The sequence below is a fragment of the Callithrix jacchus genome, chromosome 2 (assembly GCF_049354715.1).
Source record: "Callithrix jacchus isolate 240 chromosome 2, calJac240_pri, whole genome shotgun sequence".
Taxonomy (NCBI): Eukaryota; Metazoa; Chordata; class Mammalia; order Primates; family Cebidae; genus Callithrix; species Callithrix jacchus.
In genome coordinates this window covers 130,666,070-130,675,867 of record NC_133503.1, presented here as the reverse complement: position 1 = coordinate 130,675,867, position 9,798 = coordinate 130,666,070, and the positions used below count along the sequence as shown (strand labels likewise).

Sequence of the window (9,798 nt, the reverse complement as noted above, 5' to 3'; positions counted from 1 at the left end):
TGAAATTTTCATGCATTAAGTTTTCAAACATCCTTTTTTTTTTTTTTTTTTTTTTTTTTTTTTAAGTAGAGACAGGGTTTTACCTTGTTGGCCAGGATGGTCTCAAACTCCTGACCTCGTGATCCTCCAGCCTCGGCCTCCCAAAGTGCTGGGATTACAGGCGTGAGCCACTGCACTCGGCCTCATATATCCTTTTTGCTATAAGTTCTATGGGTTTTGGTAAATGCATAGAGTGCTATATCCATCCCTGCAGTACCATACGGGTTAGTTTAATCACCCTAAAGAACAGCCTGTGCTTTCTATAGTTAATGTCTTCTTTCTTTTCCCTAGTGCCTAGAACCACTGATCCATTTTCCATCCTTATAGTTTTGCCATTTCTAGAATGTCTTGTGAATGGAATTATTCAATATATAGCATTTCTAGTCTGTTTTATTCCCTCTTAGCAAAATCCACTTAAGATTCATCCATGTGGCTGGGCGTGGTGGCAGTCGCCTGTAATCCTAGCTACTTAGGAGGCTGAGGCAGGAGAATCGCTTGAATCTGGGAGGGGGAGGTTGCAGTGAGACAAGATCTTGCCACTTCACTCCTGCCTGAGTGAAAGAGTGAAACTCCATCTCAAAGAAAAAAAAAGATTCATCCATGCTATAGTGTGGATAAATAGTACTTCCCATTTTTTCTTGCTGAACAGTTTGTTTACCCATTCACTTATTGAAGGACATCTGGTTGCTTCTGGTTTTTGGTAATTATGAATAAAGTTGTTATAAGCATTCACATACAGGTTTCCTTTTTTTATTTTTTAGTTTAAATGCATTTTATTTTTAGAGAACCTACATGACATGTTTTTCTTAAAAACAATGCCTCCGCTCCAAATAAATCACGGTCAAAATAAATGAAGATCTCGAGATGACATCAGTCCCATTTGTCTTAAGTCCTGGTGTGTGGATGACAAGCAGAAGCCTGTTATGATGACAGGTGATAGATCCAAAGTAATTGCCAAATTTGTTGACATTTTTCCATTTCTAAACCATCCTTAAAGAAAATCATATATGGGGGTCACACCATCTTCACGGTAGTCCAATAGAGCAACCATGCCATCTAAATTCATGTTTTCACCAATAAAGAACTGGTAGTTTTTGAAATTAGCAAGGATGTGCTTGATTTGTTCTGCAGCCCCTGTCATAAAAGGTTTTACTCTTTCTGGTCTCTGTTCTTCAAGTTTGCCTTTGATTGATTTCATGTAATCTTTGATGTACTTCTTGTAGGCTTCTTTGGTGAAACTCGTTTCCTGCAGGTGATGATTCATGACAATATCGACACCAGTGATTACTGTGCTTTCGGTACCTTAGCCCTCGGGGCCTTCAGAGGAGGCATTTCCACCAATGAGCGAGTCATCAATGTTACCTTCTGTCCTACTGACCATCTTCCCCTCCACCTCCAGGCACAGCCCGACCGCGATCTCCCGGATCTTGTAGATGTCAGAGAAAATCTCATCGTGGCTGATGAGATCCATCCCGGTAGATAATCATGATGACGGCTGACGGAAGAGGGCGGCGGCGCTAGCTTAGCAGGAGCCCGAAGCTCGGATAGAGCGTTGTGCAGCCGGAGAGGCACCAGGTGGGAGCGGGGAGCGGGCGGAAAAGCCACATACAGGTTTCTATCCGACATGTTTTCAAGTCAGGTGGGTTTGAAAACCTAGGAGAAGGACTACTAGATCATATGGTAAGTCTATGTTGAACATTAAAAGCTGGGAAACTGTCTTCCAACGTGGCTTTATCATTTTTGCATTCCCATTAGCAATGAAAGTCAGTACCCTTGTTTCAAATCCTTGACAGCATTTGTTATTGTTAGTTAGCTTTTTTTTAAATTTTACTTTATCATTTTTGCATTCCCATTAGCAATGAAAGTCAGTACTCTTGTTTCAAATCCTTGACAGCATTTGTTATTGTTAGTTAGCTTTTTTTTAAATTTTAAACATTCTGATGTGTATGTAGTGGCATCTTATTGCTTTCTACTTTGCCTTTCTCTAAATGAAAAATGATGTTGACAGCATCCTTTCTTTTCTTTCTTTTTTTTTTTTTTTTTTTTGAGATGGAGTCTCACTCTGTCGCCAGGCTGGAGTGCAGTGGCATGATCTCAGCTCACTGCAATCTCCGCCTCCCAGGTTCAAGTGGTTCTCCTGCCTCAGCCTCCTGACTAGCTAGAATTACAGGCATGCACCACCACACCCGGCTAATTTTTTGTATTTTTGTAGAGATGGCGGTTTCACCATGTTGGCCAGGATGGTCTCGATCTTCTGACCTCGTGATCCACCCGCCTTGGCCTCCCAAAGTGCTGGGATTACAGGCTCTTGCTTCTTTTTTAAGGTGTGCACTTTTATTCAGCTGGTCTCAAGTCAGTGTACAGGTAAGCCCTGGCTGCCTCCCCCTACTCCCAGGGAGACCAAAAGCCTTCATACAACTCAAGTTGGGGGACAAAAAACAGGGAGCCATGAAGGCTGATCATCCAAAATAGAACAAAATTAAAAAGTATTACGGCGAAGATTTAAAAAATTTTGCATTGCATAATTTACAGCTATCACCTCCCTTGTGTGGACTTGGAAGAGGACTGGGCCATTCTCCCTAGAGAGAAGTGGGGTGGCTTTTAAGAGGGCAAGAGACTTCCTATAACATTACATTTCATGATATTTAGAATGACTATTTAAAAAAAAAAGACCAATGTACAATCAAAGTCCTCTGCCACATTGTAGAACTTTGGGGAATGCTCACTCCAACTAACTGCTGTCACCTTCACCATTCCAGTTTTTAAATCCTGAGTTAAGCACCCCCTCAAAAAGTCCAAAACAGAAATAACAAATAAAACCATACCAATCTCATCTTGTTTTCTGCCCAAGTCAGGTTTTGAAAGGGTGTAATGCAACCAAGCAATAGTCGGCCTAGAAGCATTTGCCATGGACGATGGAGGGGCTAGACTCATACTCCTGTTTGCTGATCTGCATCTGCTGGAAGGTGGACAGAGAGGCCAGGATGGGGCCACCCATCCACCTGGAGTATTTTCGCTGGAGAGGAGCAATGATCCCTTTTTTTTTTTTTGAGATGGAGTCTTGCCCTGCTGCCCAGGCTGGAGTACAATGGCGCAATCTCAGCTCACTGCAACCTCCGCCTCCCAGGTTCAAGAGATTCTCCTGCCTCAGTGTCCAGAATAGCTGGGACTACAGGTGTCTGCCACCAGGCCTGGCTAATTTTTTTGTATTTTTAGTAGAAATGGGGGTTTCACCATGTTGGCCAGGCTGGTCTTGAACTCCTGACCTTGTGATCTTCCCACCTCAGCCTCCCAAAGTGCTGGGATTACAGGTGTGAGCCACCGTGCCCGGCCCAGGAGCAATGATCTTGATCTTCATCATGCTGGGTGCCAGGGCGGTCATCTCCTTTTGTATCCTGTCAGTGATGCCAGGGTACATGGTGGTGCCACCAAACAGCACTGTGTTGGAGTACAGGTCTTTGTGGATGTCCACGTCACATTTCATGATGGAGTTAATGGTAATTTCATGGAAGCCACAGGATTCCATGCCCAGGAAGGAAGGCTGGAAGAGCACCTTGGGGCAGTGGAACCGCTTGTTGCCAATGATGACCTGGCCAACAGGCAGCTCATAGCTCTTCTCCAGGGAGGAGCTGGAGGCTGCTATGGCCATCTCCTGATCAAAGTCCAGGGTGACATGGTACAGCTTCCTCTTGATGTCATGCACCATTTTCTGCTTGGCTGTGGTGGTGATGCTGTAGCCACACTTGGTGAGGATCTTCATGAGGTAGTCAGTTAAGTCTCAGCCAGCCAGATCTAGATGCAGGATGGCGTGGGGGAGGGCATACCCCTTGTAGATGGGCACAGTGTCAGTAACCTTGTCGCTGGAGTCCATCACAATGTCAGTGGTATGGCCAGAGGCATACAGGGACAGCACGGCCTGGATGGACACATATATGTCTGGGGGTGTTGAAGATCTCAACATGATCTGGGTCATCTTCTCACAGTGGCCTTGGGGTTCTGGGTGGCCTTGGTCAGCTCATTGTAGAACGTGTGGTGCCAGATCTTATCCATGTTGTCCCAGTTGGTGATGATGCTGTGCTCGATGGGGTACTTCAGGGTTAGGATGCCTCCCTTGTTCTGGGCCTCCTCTCCCACATAGGAGTCCTTCTCTGACCCATGCCTACGATCATGCCCTGGTGCCTCGAGTTCCCCACGATGGAGGAGAAGACGGCTCAGGGGGCATCATCGCCTATAAAGCTCACCTTGCACATGCCAGAGCTGTTGTGGATGATGAGCACGTCAATATCATCATCCATGGTGAGCTGGCGGCAGGTGAGGATGGACGGTGGAGTGGAGAGGGTGAGGATCTGTGCTCGAGGGGCGGACATAGTCTCGGCTTCTTTTTTTTTTTTTTTGAGATGGAGTTTCACTCTTGCCCAGGCTGGAGTACACAGGTGCAATCTCAGCTCACTGCAACCTCAGCCTTCCAGGTTCAAGTGATTCTCCTGCCTCAGCCTCCCAAGTAGCTGGGATTATAGGTATGTGGCACCACGCCTGGCTAATCTTTTGTATTTAGTAGAAACTGGGCTTCACGATGTTGGTCAGGCTGGTCTTGAACTCCTGACCTCAGGTGATCCACCTGCCTCAGCCTCTCAAAGTACTGGGATTACAGGCGTGAGCCACCACTCCTGGCCAACAGCATCTTTTCCTGTGCTTATTTGTCATTCATTTATCTCCTTTGGTGAAGTGTTCTATTCAGATATTTTGTCCATTTAAAAAACTGAGTTGTTTTCCTATTGCTGCATTTGAAGAATTTTTTTTTTTTTGAGACGGTGTTTCACTCTTGTTGCCCAGGCTGGAGTGCAATGGCGCGATCTCAGCTCACTGCAACCTCCGCCTCCTGGGTTCAAGCAATTCTCCTGCCTCAGCCTCCCAAGTAGCTGGGACTGCAGGTGTGCACCACCATGCCCAGCTAATTTTTGTATTTTTAGTAGAGACGGGGTTTCACCTTGTTGACCAGGATGGTTTCAATCTCTTGACCTCGTGATCCACCCGCCTCGGCCTCCCAAAGTGCTGGGATTACAGGCTTGAGCCACCGTGCCTGGCAAGAATTCTTTATATATTGAATATAAACTCTTTATCATGTAAAACAAAAAGTATCTGGGTCAAGTCTCAATCAATTTGGAAGCTCATTTTGTCAAGGCTGAGGATTATGACTGGTGACACAGCCTCAGGAGGTCCTGGAAACATGTGCCCAAGGTGGTTGGGTTACAGCTTGACTCTATACCTTTTAGGGGGACATAAGTTACAGGCAGACATCAATCAATACATGTAAGGTGTACATTGGTTCAGTCTGGAAAAGTGGGACACACCTGTAATTCCAGCTACTCAGGAGGCTGAGGCAGGAGAATTGCTTGAACCTGGGCGGTGGAAGTTGCAAGAGCAAGACTCCATCTTAAAAAAGAGAGAGAGAGAGAGAGGAAAGAAAGAAAGAAAGAGAGAAAGAAAGAAAGAGAGAAAGAAAGAAAGAAAGAAAAAGTGGAACAACTTGAAGTGGGGTCAGGGAGGGTCCCAGGTCATAGGTGGATTAAAAGATTTTATGATTGGCAGTTGGTTGAAAAAAATTAAGTCATTATCTAAAGACCTGGAATCAATAGAAAGGACTGTCTGGATTAAGATAGGGTTTCTGAAGACTAAGGTTCTTATGATGCAGATGAAGCCTCCAGGTAGCAGGCTTCAACCGGCATGAATGGCACATGTTTCTTACCACACCTAAAAAGGTGCCAGACTTGGCCGGGTGTGATGGCTCACGGTCCCAACGCTTCGGGAGGCTGAAGCAGATCACTTGAGCCCAGGAGATCACCCTGGGTGATACAGTGAGACGTCATCTCTTAAAAAAAGTATTAGCTGGGTTTGGTGGCCTGTAGTCCCGCCTACTTGGGAGGCTGAGTTGGGTGGGAGGATCACTTAAGCCCAGGAAGTCAAGGCTGCAGTGAGCTGAGATTGCACAACTACACTCCAACCTGAGTGACAGAGTGAGACCTGTCTCAAAAAAAAAAAAAAAGGTGCTAGACTCTCAATCTCTCCTGAGTCAGAAAAAGATCTGGAAAAGGAAGAAGGTTCTCTACAGAATGTAGATTGCCCCCATAAGAGTCAGCTTTGCAGAGCCATTTAAAAAATACATCAAGGAGACGGGGCATGGTGGTTCACACCTATAATGCCAGCACTTTGGGAGGACAAGGCGGGTGGATCATGAGGTCAAGAGATCAAGACCATCCTGGCCAACATAGGTGAAATGCTGTCTCTACTAAAAATACAAAAATTAGCTGGGCATGGTGGCACATGCTTGTAATCCCAGCTACTTGGGAGGCTGAGGCAGGAGAATCACTTGAACTAGGAAGTCAGAGGTTGCAGTGAGCTGAGATCCTACCACTGCACTCCACTCTGGGGACAGAGCAAAATTCCGTCTCAAAGGAAAAAAAGGCAGGGCGTGGTGGTCACACCTGTAATCCAAGCACTTCAGAGGCCAAGGTGGGAGGAGTGAGACTCCATCTCAAAAAAAAAAAAAAAAAAAAGGAAATTTATTTCAGGGTAAAATACTTCACTTTCAGGGACTGCTATCTGATATGTGATGCTATAGTAGAGTCAGGATGGAATTTGGTATATTATTGCTACAAAGAGTCTGCTCTTTGTCAGTCTTAAGATCTCTGGTTTTAATGTTTTTGTTTGTTTGTTTTGAGATGGAATTCTCTGTCACCCAGGCTGGAGTGCAATGGTGTGGTCATGGCTCACTGCAACCTCCTCCTCCCTGGTTCAAGCAATTCTCCTGACTCAACCTCCCAAGTATCTGGAATCACAGGCATGTGACACCACACCCGCCTAATTTTGTATTTTTAGTAGAGATGGGTTTCACCATGTTGGCCAAGCTGGTCTCAAACTCCTGACCTCAGGTGATCCACCTGCCTTGGCCCCCCAAAGTGCTGGGATTACAGGCGTGAGCCACCGTGCCCGGCCTTGTGTGTATCTATCCTTTCACACTGCCTTGATGACTGTCAGAGAATATGAGTCTTCCTATTTCATCCTCCTTTTCCAAGATTGTTTTGATTATTCTAGATCCCTTGAATATCCATATGAATTTTAGGATCAGCTTGTCAATTTCTGCCCCCCACATTCCCCAACTTGCTTGCTTTTCTTTTCTTTTTTTTTTGAGATGGAGTCTTGCTCTGTCACTAGGCTGGAGTGCAGTGGCGTGATCTTGGCTCACTGTAACTTCTGCCTCTCGGGTTCAAGCAATTTTCCTGTCTCACCCTCCCAAGTAGCTGGGACTACAGGAATGTGCCACCACACCTTAGTAGAGATGGGGTTTGCACTATGTTGGCCAGGATGGTCTCGATCTCTTGACCTCGTGATCCACCCACCTCTGCTTCCTAAAGTTCTGGGATTATAGGCGTGAGCCACCGCACCCAGCCACTTGCTTGCTTTTCATGATCTTAACCTTTAAGCTTTTACTTAAGTGTAATCAACCAAGTGAGGGTGGTAGGAGATATATCGCAACACTTCTCATGTATACTCAAATTTTGGATTCTTACTTGGAACAAAACAGGCTCTTCACTGTTTACAAGGTTATTTCTGATCTGTGAAACTTCTCTGTCCGTATTTTTCCTCTGTTTTTCTCTATTCAATCTTGGCTGCCACAATAAGACAGACAGAAAGTACAAAGACACTTTTTTCTTGCATCTGCAGTGAGAACCTTAGCAGCACACAGTAATTGCACCAAGTCTGTCAAATACATGTATAGTTTGTCCATTTTGGTAAGAGGCAGCTGGCATTTTGAAAGAGATTATGTTGCATCTGTAGATTAATTTAGGAAATATTACTATCTTAATATTGTCTCCAAATCCATGAACATGAGCTATTTTTCCATTTATTTAAAGCTTTAATATCTTTCAACACTGTTTTAGAATTTTCAGAAATATTGCATTTCTTTTGTTACATTTATTTCTACGTAGAGTTGATTCTCATCATATGCAGTAGTCTTTCTATGAAGCCACTCCAAATACTGAACTAGTGATTACTATAGCTTTTGGAGTAATGTAGTGTTAGATTCTTGTGAGCCTCTGGTCTCAACATTTTCATCAGTTGAAATGTCATTTGTGTTATATAGATTTGTTTGCCAGTACCCTCGTAAAACCAGCCAGTCCCATCAGTGTTGAAAGCCTGCTCTCCCTCATAATCTTTTTTTTTTTTCCTTTTCTTTTTTTTTTTTTTTTGAGACAGAGTCTCACTCTGTTGCCCAGGCTGGAGTGCAGTGGTACAATCTTGGCTCACTGCAACCTCCACCTCCCTGGTTCAAGTGATTCTCGTGCCTCAGCCTGCAAAGTAGCTGGGATTACAGGTGCCTGCCACTGCACTTAGCTAATTTTGTATTTTTAGTAGAGATGGGATTTTATCATGTTGGCCAGGCTGGTCTCAAACTCCTGACCTCAGGTGATCCTCCCTCCTCAGCCTCCCAAAGTGCTAGGATTACAGGCATGAGCCACAGTGCTCGGCTTCATAATCCTTTTTCTGTATAACACTTAGCAGGTATTTTTTAACTTCTTCTGTAGCCTCCTGTCTGCAGAACCTGCCTTTCCAGCAACTTTAATAAGGCAGGAGACTTGGACTCTGATCCCAGCTCTCATCATAACTAGCTGTAACCTTGGGCAAGCCTCTTAGAATCTAAACTCCCAAATTCTGGGGAAAAAGAAAAAGACTTTGGATGAGAATATCTCTAAGGTTTCACTTATTTTACAGTTCAGGTAGGCTACCAAAAAAAAAAAAAGAGAAACATTTGTAGAGTAATTTTTAAGGCTCATAGCACCATCTGGTGGTTACAGAAAAGAGGATATGCTGAGGAAAGGAGGTTGTGTATTTCTTCATTTTTGAATAAAAATTTCAATTTTCAGACAATTTCCCCTCTAAATTGGCTACCTATAAGTGCACTACTACATCTAAAAGCATCAAAAAATTATGCTTAAAATCATACCCTGCATAGAATTCCTTGTGAATGTAAAGACTCTAACCCTTGAATAGTTATCACCAAGCAGCAGCTATTATTCTTACTTTTTTTTTTTGGAGAGATAACATCTTACTATGCTGTTCAGGCTAGTCTCAAACTCCTGTACCCAAGAGATCCTCCCAACTCGGCCTCCCAAAGTGCTAGGATTACAGATGTGAGCCACCTTGCCTGGCCAGCTATTATTCTTTGATTTTAAAGAAACCTATTAAACAATTATATAAAACAAAAATATTTCGTATGATAACAAAACATTTCCATCATATTAAAATTTTTCATATGGGAAATGACTCTCAGAGGCAAAACCAACAGATGCCTTCCACACTGAGCCTAAAGCACAACAAAAGCAGTTTATCTCCATTTGTGTTTGTCTAATTCCAATCATTATTAGACCAAGGTGATGCAATTTTGGCAAAAATGCCACCAAACTGCTAAGTTTTTCTTACTGTATTGTTTGAAGCAGCATAGCTGTCTGAGGTAAACACCTGAGGTTTGTCATCTTGCGCCAAGAAAATTAAGGACAGGGACACGTGGGTGGGTTAAGGAGTGGAAAGCTTAACAGAAGAATGGGGAGGGAGAACAGCTCCTTGAAAGACAGAGGCTTGAGAAGAGAAAAGCAGCCAAATGCAGCAGAGTTTATAAGCGGGCTTGAGAGGCGGTGTCTCATTGACCCAGGCTCACAGATTGGTTTGACCAGGTGTGACGTTTACATAGCAGCGGGAAGT

At 44.1% G+C, this 9,798-nt stretch overlaps 2 pseudogenes; both read right to left on the bottom strand.

Annotated features, from left to right (window-relative positions):
* Positions 1 to 805: 805 nt before the first annotated feature.
* LOC100390458 (translationally-controlled tumor protein-like) lies at positions 806 to 1,526 on the bottom strand (annotated as a pseudogene).
* A 1,406-nt stretch (positions 1,527 to 2,932) lies between these two features.
* On the bottom strand, positions 2,933 to 4,334 carry LOC100390102 (actin, cytoplasmic 1-like; annotated as a pseudogene).
* Between the last annotated feature and the right edge of the window lie 5,464 nt (positions 4,335 to 9,798).